We start from the raw sequence: 21,063 nt of genomic DNA, 5'->3' as shown, positions 1-21,063 counted from the left end.
TCTCGAAAAATTAGCCTCATACCTGAGGGATGAGGATAAGTCATTCACACGTAAGCACTCTAGTACTGTAGAGGAATTCCAGTTGCTCACGAGGAAGGGAGTTTTCCCTTACGAATACGTGGACTCGTGGGAGAAACTCGACGAAGAGCAGTTGCCATCGAAAGAAAATTTTTATTCAAAATTAAATAATGCAAACATTTCGGAGCAAGATTACGAACACGCAAAAAACATTTGGAATATTTTCAACATTATTTCATTGGGTGAATATTCCGATTTATATTTAAAGACAGATGTTTTACTATTGGCTGATATATTTGAAAATTTTCGACGCAACTGCTCTTCGACGTACGGCTTGGATCCTCTACATTATTTTACAGCTCCGGGACTTGCTTTTGACGCGATGCTCAAATGTACGGGTGTTCAACTTGAACTCCTCACAGATCCTGAAATGCTCCTGTTTATCGAAAAAGGCATTCGAGGTGGTGTATCGCAGTGTTGCAATAGATATGCTCATGCAAACAATCGGTACATGGGAGCCGATTTTGATCCAAGCAAAGAGGAATCGTATTTAATGTACTTTGACGTGAATAATTTGTACGGTGCAGCCATGTCCCAATACCTACCTGTTGGTTTTTTCGAATGGGAGTCCGAGCCTATAGATATTCTCAATATCCCCGATGACTCTTCGACAGGATATATTTTCGAAGTAGATTTGGAATATCCAGAGGAGCTTTTCGAGTTGCATAAAGATCTGCCTCTTTGTCCCGAGCACAACGCACCTCCTCACAATAAACATTCAAAATTAATGACAACATTTTTGCCGAAAAATAAATACGTTATTCATTACAAAAATTTGAAACAATGCTTAAATTTCGGACTGAAATTGACAAAAATTCACCGAGTTTTAAAATTTCATCAAGTTCCATGGCTCAAAACATACATCGACTTGAACACCGAATTACGAAAAAAATGAACCAATGAATTCGAAAAAAATTTTTTCAAATTGATGAATAATGCGGTATTCGGAAAAACTATGGAAAATGTGAGGAAACAGAAAGACGTAAAACTCGTGACACAGTGGGAAGGTCGATATGGTGCAAAGGCTCTCATTGCGAAGCCCAACTTCCATAGCTGCACTGTTTTCGAACATGATATTGTAATAATTGAAATGAATCGCATCAAAGTACATTTCAACAAACCCATTTACGTTGGATTTTGTGTCCTTGATCTATCAAAAACATACATATATGATTTTCACTATAATTACGTTAAAAATACCTTTGGCGATCGGGCAAAACTAATGTACACGGACACTGATAGCCTTCTATACCACTTTAATATGCCCGATATATATGAATATATAAAGCGCGATATACATAGATTTGATACTTCCGATTATCCAGCGAATAATATTTATGGAATACCTTTGGCAAATAAGAAAGTTCTCGGTCTAATGAAAGATGAGATGAATGGAAAAATTATGAAGGAATTTATCGGACTTCGAGCGAAATTGTATACGTTTAAAGTATTTGGTGAAGAGAGTGCTAAAAAACGTGGCAAGGGTATAAAACAATCGACATTAAGGGAAATCGAATTTGAAGATTATAAAAAATGTTTATTCGAGCACGAAAATTTAGTAAGAGATCAGTATTTAATTCAAAGCAAAAAACATGAAGTCAATACTGTCAAACAGAAAAAATTAGCATTAAGTTGGTTAGATGATAAGAGAATTCTGTTACCTGATACTACGGATACTGTACCATATGGCTATAATAAAAACACTAGAATATGTTTTTTGTTTTTTATTTAAAAATCTTTTACAAAATCATCATCGTTTATTATTATTGGGTAGAAGCTTATGACGGTCTTCTTTACCACATATACATCGTCCATTTTCATAAACGGTACATCGATTTGTTGACGGTTTTTCCGACGACTTATCCCACTCATCCTTTGGATCCTTTTTGTTAGGCTGCCACGACATGACTGATTGCAGCGACGTTGAGAACACTTGAATTTTTTAAAATTTTTTACAAAATCGTTTTTTATGACAAAGAATAATCCTTTCCGTATGGCTGCCAAAACACGACTGATTGCAGGAACGTTGTAGTTGAACCTTTTACAAATCTTTCTTATTTATCCAACTGTTGTGCGTACTATCGAAACCTAGCCACTTTACTACCAGCTGATTTCCACGTTTTCGCACTATTTTTTCCACAAGGAAAATATCCGGATTTCTGACTAGAGTGAGTTCTTCCTCATAGAAACCACCTTCGATCGGTTGATTCTGATAATCTGTGAGCTTGTATGTGATGGGATCGGTATTTCGTATCTCGCTTATGTTAAAAATCTCAGTTGTCCAATTCGGTGTGTAGCCTTTCTGAAAAACGTGTTTGTGCTTGCTGTTTGTGCTTTCGTCTCTCTTTTTACCTCTTTTTTTACACTCTCTACTTGTTGACTCGCAATTTTTTTCAGAGGAGTCACCACAGGACGAAACACTTCATCCATGACCCTTTCAACGGCCTCTTTGCCTAATTTTATGAGTTTATGTTTACGTCGAATCGCATCACTCGCATGAGCGATTTTCCGTAAAACATCTTTTTCCTTATTAAATTCTGCGCTCTGCATGCTGACCGAACATTGACTGATCTCACTGTATCGATGCTTCTGTATTTATAAAGCAGTCGAAACCCTTTCGATATCGACCGTCATCGACGTCTCTGTCTTTATCGATTACGACGAAAGAATATTTATCCTCGCTCCAGCATGCTGAGCACAAATCTTTGAACTGCTTGTATGACATGTCGGTGTTCACGTGATCATCATAAATATGTCGCAAATTCATCTCATCTTGACGAAAAAGTACAATAAGATTGGTATTGTCCCGAACTAGATGCTTGGGAATACGAGCGTACGTTTGACAAAGATAAAACGAGTCAACGTCTCGATGTCGGCCCATACAGAAAAAAGCTCTCATGTTGTCTTGCTTTTCGCAGGCAACATCATCGAAAATCATTACGGAATTCGGGCGAGCGTCTTCCGGTTTGATCACTTGCTCGTGATCTTGAAAAGCAAAATATCTCAGCCCTTTTACGGGTTCGAGTACGCGTTCAAGAAGTTGATACTTTGGCTGATTCAGCGATTTCGAGTACAGATAAACGTTTTCAAATCTCAAACCATTGGGATGGGTAATTAGAGTAAGAAGAGCATTGGTTTTACCACAATTGGAGGGGCCACATATTACAGCACCCACACTATTTGGCAGTAGAGGGCCGTGACGTCGTTTACGTTGTTTTTTCTGAGCAAGATCGTCGAAATTCATGACGGTCAATTTATTGGGTTGTGTTTCGAATCTCATCTTGATAACGACTGACACGAACACATATAAGTAGGGTGCTTATAAAGGCATCTGTCAGTCGTAAACGAGCTTTCTTCCGATGCACATCGGAAAAAATGAATCGATACAATCCTATAACTTCAAGTTTAAAGAAATTGGCTCCATAAAAAAGTGAAATCGGTCCAATTATGATCAAACGAAAACGCGGAAAAGGATTTGTCAATAAACTGATCAATAAACTCCCTTTCGAAGTACACGTACCAGGCTATCAGTACTGTGGCCCAGGTACGAAATTAGCAAAACGAGTGGCACGAGGTGATCCCGGTATTAACCCTCTGGACGCTGCTTGCAAGGAACACGACATTGCGTATTCGAAGAGTCGTGAAAGTCTTCCAGCAAGACACGAAGCGGATCGAGTACTTGAGGAAAAAGCCTGGCAAAGAGTCCTCGCGAAAGACGCTGGTATTAGAGAAAAAGCAGTGGCTTGGGGTATAGCAAACACGATGAAAGCCAAAACGAAGCTCGGTATGGGCGTCAAGAGAAAACGAAAGCATAGCAAGACGACGCTGAAACATGTTATCAATTCAGCTAAAGCATCAATGAGTGGTTCAAATCCCATAAAATCGGCTCTCAGAGGTGCACGTGATGCAGTAAAAAAGGCGGGTGGACGAAGCAAAGTGAAGTCACCTCGTGTCCTTCCAATGCCAGCGAAAATTGGTGGTTTTCTACCACTTCTCGCGCCTATTCTCGCTGGGCTGAGTGCCACTGGAGCTCTCGCTGGTGGCGCAACAGGAATAGCGGAAGCTGTGAACGATGCTAGCGCTGCCAAGCGTCAATTGGAAGAAAGTAAACGCCACAATGAAACGATGGAAGCTATCGCGATGGGTAAAGGACTATACCTGAAACCCTACAAAAAAGGCATAGGACTGTATCTAACAAAAAACGCATAAAGCTACCACACCGAGCACTCACCGACTTTGATCTGATAAAGTATGCTCGAGCTATGAAAATTCATCATTTTCGCGGAGTTTTCATGAGAAACAACTTACCCAAGAACGGTCCTCGAAAATACGAATCGGCTATTGTAAATTTGGATGACAAGGATGGGCCTGGCACACATTGGGTCGCATACCGGAAAACCAACGACAAAGTCATGTATTTTGACAGTTTTGGCAATCTCCAACCACCTCAAGATTTGAAGAAATATTTTGGTGTTGGTAGCACTATCACATACAATCATGAACGATATCATGACTACGATACTGTCGTTTGTGGTCATTTATGCTTGAATTTTTTATATAAAAAAAATGATTTTTAGTGGCAAATCATCAGTTGAACGACAACTATCATGAATAATTCTTTCACGCTGACGCTTTCGGGAACGAGCTCCGTATTGGATGGTTACTACTTCCCACCTATAGAACTGTCACCGTTCAAAAATTATACCCTCAGACTCGTCGAATTGCTCACCTTCAATTCCATACCGAATATCGATGTGGGCAAGAATAAATTTTATGTGGGACAAGAAGTTGTGACTATACCTACTGGGAGCTACGAAATTGCGGATATCGAGCGCTATTTACAGAGTGCACTCTCTGACAAAAACATCTTCATAAACCTCAGACCAAACAACAATACTCTATGCAGCGAGATCAAGTGTAATCAGCAAATAAATTTCGAACTCGATGACTCGATCGGTCGACTGTTGGGATTCGTGGCACGCAAACTGGAAGCCAATACCGTACACAAGTCCGAATTACCTGTAGCCATTCTTAAAATCAATTCTCTACGAGTCGAGTGCAACATCACCACAGGTGCTTACATCAATGACCAACGAGTGCACACGATCCATGAATTTTTTCCCGTTGTTCCGCCAGGATATAAGATCATAGAAGTACCATCGCACGTCATTTATCTACCGATCGCCGTACAGTCAATAGATCATCTTCACCTCAGACTTGTAGATCAAGACGGAAACCCGGTGAATTTTCGTGGTGAAATTATAACAATAAGATTACACATTAAAACAATATAATGGGTATTGTATTTAATACTAAAGTTGGATTGGGCTATAAAAACAAATCGATATGTACAAAATCCATCAATCGTCGAGCACCTCTCAAGGAGCTAACACGTCAAAACATTCAGTTCCTAAAGAATTTGGGATTAAAACTAAAAAAAAAGTGGAAAATTTGCTGTATTGTAATTGCATGCATTACACCACCATGGAAGAAATCCTAGCCATACAAAAACCCGTTATCTTCGATGAGGCCATCGCCCACTACGAAATTCATGCGCATCAACCGTTCGCGTCAGCAACCTTCAATAATAACGATGAAATCCGCATTTCCGTTCAACATCAAGATCTGTGCTTGCTCCCGAGTAAAAGCTCTTTGCACGTACATGGAAAATTAACGAAAACAGATGGAACTGCGGTTCAACATACACGACTCGCCAATAATGCCATCTGTCATCTGTTTGAGGAAATGCGTTATGAGTAGAACGCTATCGAGATCGATCGTAGCAAAAATGTTGGTCTCACGACACTCATGAAAAATTACGTATCGCAAAATCCTAGAAAAGAGATGGAAAATGCTGGCTGGCGTGAGGATGACGCAACATCATTGACGGATGATAATGGAAATTTTGACCTTTCAATACCCCTAAGTCTTATTCTCGGATTCGCTGAGGATTATCATCGAATTGTCATCAATGCCAAGCACGAGCTGATTCTCACGAGATCGAACAGCGATATGAATGCTGTTGTGCAAACACCGGGCGAAGCTGCTGCTGAACAATTCAAAATTTCATTGCTCAAAATTGAATGGATGATTCCGTATATCAGAGTATCGGATCAACGAAAAGTTCAATTGCACAACTACATCGCCAAAGATCCATCCATCGCCATGAGTTTTCGTACGTGGGAATTGTACGAGTATCCGTTACTCCCAGTCACCTCGAAACACGTGTGGGTCGTAAAAACCTCTACGCAGCTCGAAAAACCGCGATACGTGATTCTTGGATTTCAAACCGCGAGAAAAAATAACGCGATAAAAAATGCGAGTAATTTTGATCATTGCGATATTCGCGATGTTAAACTGTTTCTAAACTCGCAATGTTATCCTTATGGAAATTTGAATCTCGATATTAGTCACAATCAGTACGCGCTGCTATACGATATGTATGCGAATTTCCAAGCGTCTTACTACGGCAAAGAGTCAGAACCTTTGTTGAGCAAAGCTGATTTTGTAGAAAAAGCCCCTCTCATTGTTATCGATTGTTCGAAACAAAACGAGTTCCTGAAATCAGGACCAGTGGATATACGTTTGGAATTTGAATCGGGAACTCCGTTCCCACCACAAACATCCGCGTACTGTCTGATTCTACACGATCGGATCGTTGAATACAACCCAATTAGCGGAAATGTAAAAAAACTGATGTAAGAGGGAAAAAAGGAAACATGTATTTTTTTTTTTTTTTTTTTTTTTTTTAAATTAAACATTTACATACGTTTGTAAAAATAATACAAATTTTCTACATATTATACTCGTATGATTTCTATAAATTCCTTCATATTCTCCAGACGCTTCTTCAATGTTAGAAAAAGATTAATCACGTTGCTGATTCTTCCGTCAAGGTTGATTCCTTCATCATCATCGTCATCGTCATCGTCTACGTTCAGCTCATTCAATTTCATTTTTATTTCTTCAACTTGACGATGTAAACTTCGAATGTGACTCTCGATAGTCTCGAATGATCCCTGAGTATAACCGCAGCGCGCACATTTTTGTTCACTCTTTTTCCGTTCACTTTTCACTTGTTCCAAATTTGCTTGGAACTGCGATAGATCCCGTAGAAACTCGTATACTTTTTCCGGTGAATCATCACCGAAATACTTGACCACAGCATCATCGTAGTCACAGAAATATGGGGGAAGACAGCACAAGTGCTTAATCTCATCTGGTGTCAAGTCATCCATCGTGTAACGTAATGAGCCGTAACAGCTTGAAAACCATTTGTTTTATAGGGATTACCACCACCAAAAAAGTAATTTGAAACTACCAAAACTGCGCAGAAGTCGCCTTCCAATAATTATCATAAACATTTCTGGAAAAAACAGAGAATTCTCGAAGCGGTCTCGTTTACAACGCGCACGTCGAGGGGCAGGTTCATGAGTGAATTTCACTCTCCTGACATTTTTTACAATTTTTTCGTAAAGGTGCTGGGGCATCAATGTGCTCTCCCATCGAAGATGTATTCCAATGATGATAACATCGACGAAATGATTGAATTTCAACGTCAGATTTGTAATAATGTGGTAAACGCTCCCACAAAATATCTGTAAAGTCACTGAAATATTTTTTGAATGTTGATGGTGATATGATCAAGAGTTCTTCTGCAGTAATTTCAGTAGGATTTCTTGTACAATAAATTGCATAAGTATTCACTAGCTGCTCCATGACCCAACATTTTTCACAGTCTCGACGTATTGGTCCCAGATCATCAATATGAGACCGCACCCATGGCGGATTAAAATGATCATGACAATATTGATACAACTGAACCTCACTATCACTCTGCAAATGTTCAGGTAATCGATCCCATAACGAAGGAATGAATCTGCTATAATATTTTATGAGCAGAACCTTGGGAATGGATTTGAGATCATTTTTAGTCAACATCGAAGGTGGTTTCAATGGATTGATTGTATACGCACATCTGTCCATCTTGAGATCAACTTGAAAAATAAAATTTGCTATGCTTAATTCCAACCTTTTATATCTTGCCCTAGAAATACCCCCACTTCTTCGCTGCCAAGGCCCTCACTGCGCTTCCAGATGCATCATTTTTCTGTACACCCAAGGTCACAGCGCAGTGATGACCCCTCCTCAATTCTCCTATGACGCAAAAAACACCCAAGGTCACTGCGCTGTTATGATGTCACCGTAATTCCCCGACGCAAACAAGGTCACTGCGCAGTTATGACGTCACCGGAATTCCCCGACGCAAACAAGGTCACTGCGCAGTTATGACGTCACCGGAATTCCCCGACGCAAACAAGGTCACTGCGCAGTTATGACGTCACCGATCCGCCCCCCCCCTCTCCCATAGAACCTTCTGGAACATGCGCAATAGCACCTGCGCAATGGATTTTTCTGCGCATGCACAGTTATGACGTCACCGATCCCCCCATGGAACCTTCTGGAACATGCGCAGTACCCCCCCCCTCCCATGGAATCTTCTAGAACATGCGCAGTACCCCCCCTCCCCTCCCATGGAACCTTCTGGAACATGCGCAGTACCCCCCTCCCACTCATAGAAACTTCTAGAACATGCGCAGTACCCCCCCCCTCCCATGGAATCTTCTAGAACATGCGCAGTACCCCCCCTCCCCTCCCATGGAACCTTCTGGAACATGCGCAGTACCCCCCTCCCACTCATAGAAACTTCTAGAACATGCGCAGCCCCCCCCCCCCTCTCATGGAACCTTCTAGAACATGCGCAGTAGAACTTGCGTAATGGATTTTTTTGCTCATGCGCAGTAGAGAAAAAGAGGTCCAGAACCGGTGTTGTATATCTACTAACTCACTCAGAAAATTGGCCGAACGTTTACGAAATGCTAATCTTACTCTCCAAACTGATAAATGCGAATTTTTAAGAACGGAAGTACGATATCTAGGTCATCTCATATTAGCTGATGGTGTAAAACCCGACCCTAAAAACATTGAAGCAGTCCAAAAATTTAACGTACCAAAAACATCAAAAAACGTTAGGGAATTTTTAGGGCTTGCGGGCTACTATCGTCGTTTCATAAAAAATTTCGCAGCAATAGCAAAACCTCTATCAGATTTGAAAAAACGTTGAATTCCGATGGAGCTCGGAACATCAATTAGCATTCGAAACGCTGCGCGATAAACTCTGCTCTGCTCCAATCCTTCAATACCCGAATTTCTCCGAACCTTTCATCGTGACAACCGACGCATCTAATTATGCAGTCGGTGCAATCCTTTCACAAGGCAAAGTTGGTCAAGACCCTATGGTGGCTGCTGCCTCAAGGGTCCTAAAAAAAGCGGAACGGAACTATTCCACCACCGAAAAAGAAATGGTCGCAGTGCTCTTCGCAATAAAAACTTTCAGATCTTACCTTTATGGCAGGGAATTCTTACTTCTAACAGACCACCGACCACTCGCTTGGGTCGATTCAATGAACGATCCGACTTCATGCGTATTAAGATGGCAAGAAAGATTAAAAGAGTTCGAATATAAAATCGAATACAAACCGGGAAAAATAAACACAAACGCCGATGCACTATCGCGCAATCCAATAACTCTCCCGATAAAATTCAAATGGCGAATCAGTCAAACACCTACAGGTGGAAAACTATTAAGCTTAAACCCAGGTATCGCCAGAACATACTCGTTTGTTTCGAATTCAGACAAAAACTTAAAGAGACCGAAAGTTTTTTTCTCTAATTCGGAAGGTGATCGAAAAGATCCCTCCACGCCAAACCCCGTTTCAGAACTAACTGATTACACGGATACGGAAGTCCTAGAGAAACGTACGTTAATCAAGTTGGTGAAGAAACGAACGAAATCCTAAATCATCAGCGATCTGATCAGTCGTCTGATATATGCCTCAGTAACGAGAGCATCCTAAATCCAGAGCTCGAAGAAATAAATTCGTCTACATCTTCCCATTCCGAGCATCATACAAATTTACGATAGCAACAAAAAAAATCAAGTTCATCTAAATTTTCTAGTGCAGAGCATCATACGAACTCGTTAAAAAATCAAAAAGCAAATTTGTCTAAATCAATTAATTCAGAGCCTCATACAAATTTGCAAGAAAAAATAAATTCGTCTAAATCTTCAAACTCAGAGCATCATATGAATTTATCAAAAAATCTAAAAATAAATTCGCCTAAATCAATCAATTCAAAACGCGACGCGAATTTGTTTCTTAATTCAATAAAAAAAACAAAAATCTCAAAGTAGCAATTCAGAAAACCAAGAACTCTATTCAGAATACGATAGATGTAAAAAGAAAATCCTAATGAAGAAGAAAGATCGCGATAAACGATACCACTCCTACGGCACTCATAAAAATCGATCTCCCTCTTCTTCAGAAGAATGCGAAGACAATACAGTCGACGCGATCTCTTCAATTGCAAAAGATCAAGAGATTTGCCCATCCTCGGATCAGAAAATTTCTGAGGAACAAGACAAATCCTTCATAACCCTCGAAAATACTCACTCCGAAAACTCTAACCCTGCTGAGTCAATGGAGGTCACATCACCACATTGTCCAGACATATCTTCGACCGAAAGCAGTTCAGAACCCGACGAAAGCCCCTTGCACCTGATCCCTCACAACCCTCCGGTCACTAGTGACCATTCGTCACCCAAGAAAACTAAACTTGCACAACAGCCTTCAGAAAAACGTACACAAAAAACAGCAGAATTTATACCGTCTCCTAGTAAACGTACGAAAATAAAATCGCACAGCACTACAAGTTCTCTCGAATCAGGGAGTAACCCAGATAGGGAAACCCAAAAGAGCGAAACTCAATCCCAAACCCATGATACAAAAATCTCGAAAACAGCCAGGAAACATCGAGTGATCTAAACGGGAAAAGAGCAGCCCCTAACGAAAAAACAGTGCCTGACTCAAATATAATACATAGTACGCTCAAGGAACAGCCCTTGTAGCTTACTTGCTCCAACGAAAAACTTAATGCCACAAAAAATAAAGAAAATACCACTTTAACACACTCTGAAACCCCAAAGAACAGCAAGGATCCCGAAGTAATGGCAAATACGGTTCACAACGACCAGTGGAAAATTCCCAAACCCCTTAGAAAACAACGAATGAAAAAACCACCGTTGTTACCGACTTGTAGATCATCAAGAGAGAGAAAGCCGAAGCAATGCTCATACTGTTCACAAGCGGGACAACACACGCACGAATATAAAAACCACATCAAACAAATCCAAGATTCAAACCAAATCGGGCTTAACCCACCCCAAAAAATAATGCCTACAGTCGTATCAACGACGAGCATTCCAGCGAACCCCCCTAAAAACAAAAAACAAAAACGTACGGACAAAATTCATAAAATTCTTAAACGTAGTGACACAGTCATCGAAGACGAAATTTGCATATCTCCGGAAAACGAAAACGACAAAGAATCGTCGTCCGAAAACGAAAGGCCGCTAAGCCTCCATAACGAAAACAATTTTGAATTATTGCACGAGGACGAAGTGCCGACAAACCCCCAGAGGCATGAACCCCTTACACCGACCGTAAATATCGTCACACAACCTCCGAGTGAAACTCCCCCTCCAGCGGGAGGTACCCCAAATATCGTGAACGATAGCGGCACAGAAATCGACACCGTCAATATTATCGAAACAAATGACAATTTTGAAATGGTCAAAGACAACTATATATGTTTCATCTCAGCAGATGGTACGGTGTCAAGCGAAATTGGCAAGAGATTAATCGAACTAGGCTTCCTCACCTTATCCCCCTCGAACAAACTGGAAGTAGGTCAAGTACTAATTTCAGGTTCTAGAAATAAAAACACATTTGACTTAGTCATTCAAGAAAATGATTGATCACACATCACTCTAGAAAATTTTACAAAATCATTAAAAAATCTTAAAACCAAGATGGAAGAATTAAATATGAATTCAACAGCAGTTTCTCAAAGAAGAAATAATTTCGATCCTTCAACTTGGATCAAAATAAAAAATCTTATACGCGAAATTTTCGCACATTAAAAAATTCAAATAAAAATATGTAAAGACGAGATTACAACTCCACCTCAAGAGCACAGATTAGAAATAATAAGAGAGTGCCACGACTCTCCGGTAGCAGGTCATAAAGACGTTACCAAAACATATAATAGAATCCGTCAAAGATATTTTTGGGACAATCTAAAAAAACAAGTAGAAGACTACGTCAGACAATGCGAAAGTTGTCAAAGGAGAAAATTGGTTCGAATAAAAACGAAACAACCTATGGTCATTACCGACACCCCGATCAACGTATTCAATAAGATCGCAATGGACATAGTCGGACCGATAACACCGGTATCAACCCTAGGTCATCGTTTTATTTTCACCATTCACGATAATCTCTCGAAATTCTCCTTTGCAATTCCGCTCATGAGCGCGACAGCAAACGAAATCGCAGACGCACTGGTAACAGAATTCATATGTGTTTTCACCTGCCCAAAAATAATTCTGACAGACCAAGGAGCAGCGTTTATTAGCCGCGTTATGAAACAAAAAATTTTTAAAATGAAACAAATCAAAACTACAGCCTTCCACCCACAGTCAAACGGGTCTCTTGAATGAAGCCATCAGGTACTCACGGATTACCTGAAGCACTATACCAATAAAAAAGACTGGGATAAATGGCTTAAGCCAGCCACACTTTCGTACAACGCGACCATACACGAAGGCACAAAATTTTCGCCATACCGTTTAGTCTTTGGCAAAGAACCTCGTCTTCCATCTTAACTTACACGAATGGACGATTTCATTACATTCGACGATCACGTGAAAAACCTCGCGACCCAATTACAGGAAGTACGAAAATTAGCGCAAAATAATTTAGAAGCCGCAAAACAAAAATCGAAAACCTATTACGATAGGAATATTCATCAAGTAAAATTCAATGTTGGCGAGAAAATTTATTTAGGAAAAAACCCCAAGATCGGAAAATTCGATGTCAACTATAAAGGCCCTTATCTAATAACACACACCTTCCCAGAACAAAATGATATTGAAATCAAGCTCTGTTTGAGAATGCGTCTCGTCGTCAGGCGAGTCGCTCTTCTTGGACTGGCCACTCGCGGCAGCACCTACTGGACGCTCTCAGGCACGCTACGGGGCTCACGAGCACGGCTCGCCGCCTCACGTGCGTCGTACCGGACAATGCATGGGAGCGGCCATTATCGTCCAGTTCGCGTTGCTATACACATCGCTCTGTACTGTTCTTTCAACATGCACACTCATTATCGTTGCACTCATCTTGTTTCACTCATGTAGTAAGTAATTAAACTCACGGGAACTCATCTAGCGATTGATCCACGCGGGGACAATTTGCATAAGCTTTAAAAAAGGTGCATCATCATTTGGGAAACACTCATCTCACCTCGTGGCAGCGCCGACGCCACGTGTCTTTCTTTCTCATCGGGCCACTCGAGCCATTCACGAGTGTATTAATATAATCTCTCGTGAAACAAAGGTGCTCATAGATTCATATATTCGCTCATCATACAAATTCATGATCGCTGAACATTTTGCACTCATCTTCATTGTTATTTGATGCTGTGAATAAAACGTGTCACGAACTTTGCTCCTCGGACAAAATATCCACGACAAAAGAACCGCGACAAAATAACCGCAGACAAAATAACCGGAGCTAAAATAACCGCGGATAAAATAACCTTAGATAAAATAACCATGTATAAAAATCCCGCACACATATCGAAAGTGCTCTGCATCCACCCAACGATCCCGCACACACATCGAAAGTGCTCTGCACCCACCCAACGATCCCGCACACGTATCGAAAGTGCTCTGCAACCACCCAACGATCCCGCACACACATCGAAAGTGCTCTGCACCCACCCAACGATCCCGCACACACATCGAAAGTGCTCTGCAACCACCCAACGATCCCGCACACACATCGAAAGTGCTCTGCACCCACCCAACGATCCCGCACACACATCGAAAGTGCTCTGCACCCACCCAACGATCCCACACACATCGAAAGTGCTCTACACCCACCCAACGATCCCGCACACACATCGAATAAAATGTAACGTGTAATAACCTTAGAAAAAAAATAGTGTGTATAATATCAACTATATTTCATTAATATAAGAGAGTAAACTGTAGACAACGTCCATAAATAAATTACACAAGATATATGCAAGAACTTATTGTAATTTATTGAAATTCACAAATGAATCGACACTAGTCAATTATTTGACACCTCCTATAGATACATTATGGGCAATCTTCGCCAAAAATTCTAATTTTTCGTTTTTGTTATATTCAGTCACGACATTTATAAGACGAAAATGCTCTGCATCCACCCAACGATCCCGCACACACATGGAATGTAGCGGATATTTTATACATGGTTATTTTATCTAAGGTTATTTTATCCGCGGTTATTTTAGCTACGGTTATTTTGTCTGCGGTTATTTTGTCGCGGTTCTTTTGTCGCGGATATTTTGTCCGAGGAGCAAACATTACGGAACCGAATAAAATACGTGTTATAATATTAGTGAAGAAACTCGTGTGTGTTGCCTCAATTGATTTCGCCCACCCGTGTCGCTATCCCCTTCCACCCGGCAAAATCTTTTCTACGTTATTTCTCAAACAAGCTCGAAAACAAAAAGAGAAAAATCATTCATTGTGATAGAGCAAAAATAGCACATTAAGTATCATTCAAAACTTCTCGGGACTCATAAAATCGGAACCTTTTCAGAATCATGGATGCCGCGTTCAAGATGTTTTTGACCATCGCTCTTCCAACTACCTCATGACAGGCGGGTCACGCCTTAATTGCATACGATTGCGGAGCACCGGCCATGAACATAACAACATTATCACTCTTGGACATCAAGGAATTCGACATTTCGATTCATAAACCGATAATCACTACATCAAAAATTCAGCTTCTGCAAAGAGTTCAGTTCTCACAAATTAAAGTACGACAGTGCAAAATAGAAATTCATAGAACAGTAAGGCATTATGGTGCATTTTCACATAGCTCAGACGTAGAATACGGAATAGTAGAGTTCATAAAAGAAACTTCATCGGAATAATGCTTTAGCATTCATAGATCGAATACGTATCAAGCGTACAATGTCGTGTTTGGCAACTTGGCAATGAACTCCACCAACCCTAGATCAGTTACAATTGCAGGTAGCGTCGACAGACACGGGTCTTGCCAAGGAACATCGTACTCATTGTCAGACCCTTACGGTACCTGGGAAAACGTAGTCGTCACAGGCCAGATATATATAGGTATTCACGAGTACACAGCCGAAGTGAGCCTCGATCTAAACGAAATTATTTTACGATCAAGTAATCGCTGTAAACACACGTCAGGAAGATGCCTCGACTGGGAAGGCGGTTATACCCATTGGGACCCCTTACCAGACGAACATTGCGGATTTAAAAACTATGAAATAATATACGAGGGCAAAGCCGAAAGAAGAAAAGATACCAAAGGCTCCCCGAGTGGAGAAGAAATCTTTTCGATCACTTCTGCCGACATAACATTCGCATTGGCAATAAAAGGGCAAACTTCCGTCTGTGGCTATAAACTCATTAGAACCGAACACCCCAAACTTTTCATACTTGAACAAGTGAATGACGACGTTTTCACAACTAAACACATATCGGTAATGAACATGGATATATTTGCATACATGAACTCGAAATTCGTATACGTTGTAAAACATTTCGGTAGTCAAATAACTAGTCTTTATAATAACGTCATTAAACAAGAGTGCGAAATAGAAAAAAGAGTCTTGCGTAATACATTAGGCTTCGCATCTCTCGCACCAGCCGAATTTGCATACCACTACATGAACGAACCGGGTTATATAGCGCATGTCGCGGGAGAAGTTATCCGAATAGCGAAATGGGTACCCGTCAACGTAGCTACTAGAAAAACAGAGAAGTGTTACCAAGAGCTCCCTATCAAAAAAGGAAATGAATCTCTGTTTATGATGCCCAGAACTCGAATTATCACAAAAACGGGACATCAAATCGAATGTAATTCTTCTCTTTCACCTATGTACCGCATTAATAATAATTGGTACCAATCTCTATCCCAATTGGCACCGGCTGCAGCACCGGAAGAAATCACAGCCATGACGCAACCGTCATGGACCTTCATTACCCCCGCACACCTCGCAGAGAGCGGAATCTATTCACCCCGCGACCTTGACAACCTGCGAACCAGCATAATGTTTCCAGTCGAACGCAATGCCGTACTGAACACATTAGCTCGTGGTGCGACAGGTCGAGCCGCAGCCGACCAAGGCATTACAATAACCCACTGGATTAATGACAAATTCATCCAGGAGTCAGTTGAACGAGCTTGGGGAAAAGTCTATTCATTTTTCAATACAGTGGGCACATTCAGTGCAACATTGCTTGGCATGTGGGTCACTTTGAAAATCATAAAATTTGTAATCGACACACTAGTGCACGGTTACGCACTCCATTCCATATACGGTTGAAGCGTATGGCTCATAGGCTCGATTTGGGATTCGGTTACTAACCTCCTCCTCCACCTAGCCAGGAAACCTGAAAGCATGAAAAAGGAAAACACCGAGCTAAAAAAGGATGGAGATGGGGAGATACCCTTGGAGAGTGTTAGCGCCGCGACACCAAACGAACCGGCCAAGGCCCAAAAGCCGCAGGTATACCCCTACCTGTCCCCTATCCTATGCGGAAAACACGGCAACGCCAATCTGGCAGCCGCGCACCCACCCCAGCATTAAATAAGGCAATGAATAGGAAAATGTTTTTTCCTGTTTTCAAAATAATAAATAATAAACTAAATGAACGGATAAGCTACCAAATCAAATATTTTAAGAATCCAAATATTTTACATTTTACTCTTTTTTTTCTCTCTCACGACTTCCTTTGATAAGTAAATAGGAAGATCAATGAAAACAAAATCAAATAAAATCACTATGAAAAAGAATCCTCCAAATAGCCGGGTCAAACGTTAAAAGTAAATCCCTCTTAAAATTTTATATCTTTTCCGATAATCAAATAATAAGCGGAAAATAGAGACCAAAAAACAAACTATCCAGTCAACAAGCTAGTATATATAAAATAAAAATATACTTAACATCGACTTCGACATCGAATGAACAAAAAAACGAAGACTCGTATCAACATAAAAATAATGTTTTAAAAAAACATTAAAAAAACTCCCGACTGAAAAATTGTATAGCGTATTTAAAATAAAACGAAGTCGAGAAAAAAATGAATGTTAGAAAAAAACAATATTGTAAAAAAAAGGATATGCGTTTCCAGAAAATGATTTTAAACTCTTTTTCTTAAGAAAGTTGCAGTAAACTTTGAAAAGACTTAAATAAAAATAGATTAATAATAAGATAGATAAGAAACCATTTAATACAACTCCCTCGAGATTCGATTTTTATGGTTAATATCGATTGATGGTAATTAAGTCATGTATATATTAAAATAAAAATTTTAATATAGTAATTGTCGAAGTTGAATGATTGTACAAAGAATGAAGGTGATAATAAAACAAAAAATTTTACACACAAACAACTAAAATATGTTATAATCATATAACATAATCATAATATTTGTCGGGAGAAGTCTCTAATCAAATCATTGGGTAAGAGTTAGAGACATCTCCCGACAAATATTAAACTCCATTATGATTATAACATATTTTAGTTGTTTATGTGTAAAATTTTTTGTTTTATTATCACCTTCATTCTTTGTACAATCATTCAACTTCGACAATTACTATATTAAAATTTTTATTTTCATATATAAATGACTTAACTACCATCAATCGATATTAACCATAAAAATCGAATCTCGAGGGAGTTGTATTAAATGGTTTCTTATCTATCTTATTATTAATCTATTTTTATTTCAGTCTTTTCAAAGTTTACTGCAACTTTCTTAAGAAAAAGAGTTTAAAATCATTTTCTGGAAACGCATATCCTTTTTTTACAATATTGTTTTTTTCTAACATTCATTTTTTTCTTGACTTCGTTTTATTTTAAATACGCTATACAATTTTTCAGTCGGGAGTTTTTTAAATGTTTTTTTAAAACATTATTTTTACAAAGTTGTTTTTCTACCACAAATTTTTTTTTTAACATTTTTTTACAAAGTTGTTTTCTATAACATAAATTTTTTTAAACCCTTTTTTCAAACATTTTTTTTAACAAAGTTGTTTTTTCGAACACTCATTTTTTTTTATTACTAAAACATTTATTATTTCATAATTTTTAAAGTTCACTACGATTTCTCAGTCCCAATAATTTTTATTATTATTTTACATGATATTTTCTCGTTTTCACTATATTTTTCAATATACTATATAATTTTTTCAGTCGGGAGTTTTCTTCCTTTATTTTTGCCTATCAATCGTTATTTTTTGGTTTTTTTTGTAGAATACCATCAAATCAGTCTTATTGAATGAAAAAAAGTTGATGAAATTGTTGATTTTTTTTTTCGATCGTCGTATTAATTGTACACGTTGTACTAAGAAAAAAATGAATGATTAACTACCCTAATAAGTACTGTATATTTTGAACATGTACTTCCAGAAAAAATGTCCAAAAATGTGACACAATGTTGTAACATCACTGTGAGCTGAATATCCGACAATTCAGTGTCCTGCACACAATAAGCCTTTCTTTTGTCAAGTTTCCCAATTTGTTTATTAGCTTCGCATCAGCTTGCATTCTCTGTTTAACATGCAGTGTCCACAACAAACAGCAGACGTCTCGATTGATGGGTTGAGTAATAGAAAAAAAAAATTGGAAGAGTAACAAATCAGTGGTGCATTTTTTTGCATTCGTGTCGTTAATTCCAGAAATAATTTAGGAAAAAAAACTAATAAAAATCATGCATAATTGTTGTCAAAATTGTACTTCAATAGCGCCATATTTCCGTGGGACACGAGCGCCGCCATCGGTAGTGCGGATCGCTAATAGCTGAGAGCTGAATGAAAGGCGATCCAGAACAGCGTGAAGTAGTCGATAGTCGAATATGACGCGATATATTTAAACTGAGTATAGCGTAAATATCAATTAAAAAGGAAAATATTCAATAGATTTTGATTAAATTTGCTTTAGAACACTCTGCCACTCACAGAAGGACAAGCACAAAATTGGTTAAGACAACTATCACCGTTTTCGAGAAAACTGGCGACAAAGGAATATCCCCCCACCCACTGATCGCAGTGAAACGCATAACTCCCGTCTTTTGGCCCTGCGGGCAGTCGGGAGTTAAAAAACCATCGATGACAAACGACCAAACGAAAACCATCGATGACAAATACCCAGACAAAACCAACGACGAAAGACGACCAGACAAAACCAACGACGACAAACAACCAGATAAAAACCAATGAGGACGAACAACGATAACTTAAAAATAACGAGAACAGGATTTTTTTTTTGTTTTTGAAAAAAAAGAGAAAAACAGAAGTACCGTTTCGTAAATTTATTCCTTCCTTCCCATTAAGAGAAGAAAGGTCCGTAAAAACCTTCACTATATCAACCCAAATAAAAGGAAAGGGCGTAAAAACAACAAAATCCCCTTCCAGACTTTCGCCCTCATTCTACTCTTAATCATATGCGGCCTAAATGCCGCGGGGATCCATCCATGCCAGATGATCCCGATCGTCCTTCGGATGAACGGTCCCCAGGCGGTCTTCGAACAGCCACCGGATGCACCAGACATCGAAGCCGTCTAAGGCTTCGAACCGCCGATTCAGCGATCGGACCTCTTTCTTCTCCAAGCACCGGCGCTTCAAATCCTCAATAAAGAGGATTGCAGACTCCTGTAAAAAAGGAAGAAGGAAACAGAAAGCATTAGTAATAAAACAAAAAAACAAATAAAAAGAAAAAAAAACATAAACAAAATAAGGGAATCAAACAACATCGCCAACCTTAACTAGTTCAAAAAATTTCCTCTTGCAGGCCATTCTTGTTTTCAAGGAATCGTTGACGATTGTAGCGAGAACTATTGCTCGGTGAGAGTTCGAAGAGTTGTGGGTAAAAATTACTCGAACCACGCTTTAAATAGGCACGAACAAGTACGACCACCCTTAGACTCAAACTATCGCCATCGCTTATTGGTCAAGACACCAAAACGTAGTCGTACCCCTATTCCCCACCAACACTGACATAAACCCTTAGTCCTACACCCCACTCCTACTCAAAACGAAACGAAAAGCAACCCCTCCGCGGACTCGAAGTAAATGGAGCCCACCTCGAATACCCCCATCGAACTCTGAAACTCCGGAAAATTTTACCAATATTAAACTAGAATATATATATATATATATATATATTGTGATGATTTTTTATTTTGGACGAAAAAGAATAAGCAAATAAAAGAGCTGACATGGATGCTCTCCCGTTCGTTCCGCTCGATACTTCAGTCACGCAACAATTCAACAAAGATTTCCATAGGGCCTTGTTTAAAGAAAAACATTATTTAATTTATTCGTTAATTTTATTATTTCATGCAATTTGGGAGAGTCGAATTTAAAATTGGAGGACAGAACATTTGAACCGTTGGCGTACTTCGAGCAGGGCTCGTACGCAAAATACAATCACGTCACACCAACACACACAATTACAAGTGACACGCACCATATTCTCGAAAGTTCGAGAAGATCGGAGATTTCAAATTCGCAAGGAGTCATCAACACCGCTACATCGAAAACTCAGGGGAGTCCCGTCTAGAGGGGCCTCAGACCTTTTGAGAGTTTCAGGATCTTCGACAGAAATTCGAGATTGACATCGGAATATTCCTCCTTCCCGTTATTAATCGCTATAGTAAACATCGAATCTGGGCTAGGGGTTACAGAAATGGTAAAAGGATCGAATGATTAATCCCGCGAAAATTCGGGACGCCATGGTAAAGATTTCGTGCGACGTGCCTGTGTC

At 39.5% G+C, this 21,063-nt stretch overlaps 2 protein-coding genes across 11 annotated transcripts in view; one reads left to right on the top strand and one right to left on the bottom strand.

Moving 5' to 3' along the window:
- The window catches only part of rdgB (retinal degeneration B), a 1,063,172-nt gene that overhangs the window by 662,641 nt on the left and 379,468 nt on the right, over nucleotides 1–21,063 (top strand). The gene's annotated exons all lie outside the window — the stretch shown is intronic.
- The window catches only part of LOC122414392 (uncharacterized), a 237,537-nt gene that overhangs the window by 127,236 nt on the left and 89,238 nt on the right, over nucleotides 1–21,063 (bottom strand). For 2 of the 3 annotated variants that reach the window (XM_043425628.1, XM_043425630.1), the window contains exon 2: nucleotides 19,598–19,949. The gene's annotated coding sequence lies outside the window, so the exon portion shown is untranslated. Of the gene's footprint in view, nucleotides 1–623; nucleotides 889–19,597; nucleotides 19,950–21,063 lie in introns of those variants that run through there. The other variant, XM_043425629.1, reaches the window with a different exon arrangement.

Source organism: Venturia canescens, chromosome 8 (assembly GCF_019457755.1).
Source record: "Venturia canescens isolate UGA chromosome 8, ASM1945775v1, whole genome shotgun sequence".
Classification (NCBI taxonomy): Eukaryota; Metazoa; Arthropoda; class Insecta; order Hymenoptera; family Ichneumonidae; genus Venturia; species Venturia canescens.
Note: the sequence above shows the minus strand (reverse complement) of the source record. Positions and strands in the feature narration are given on the sequence as shown.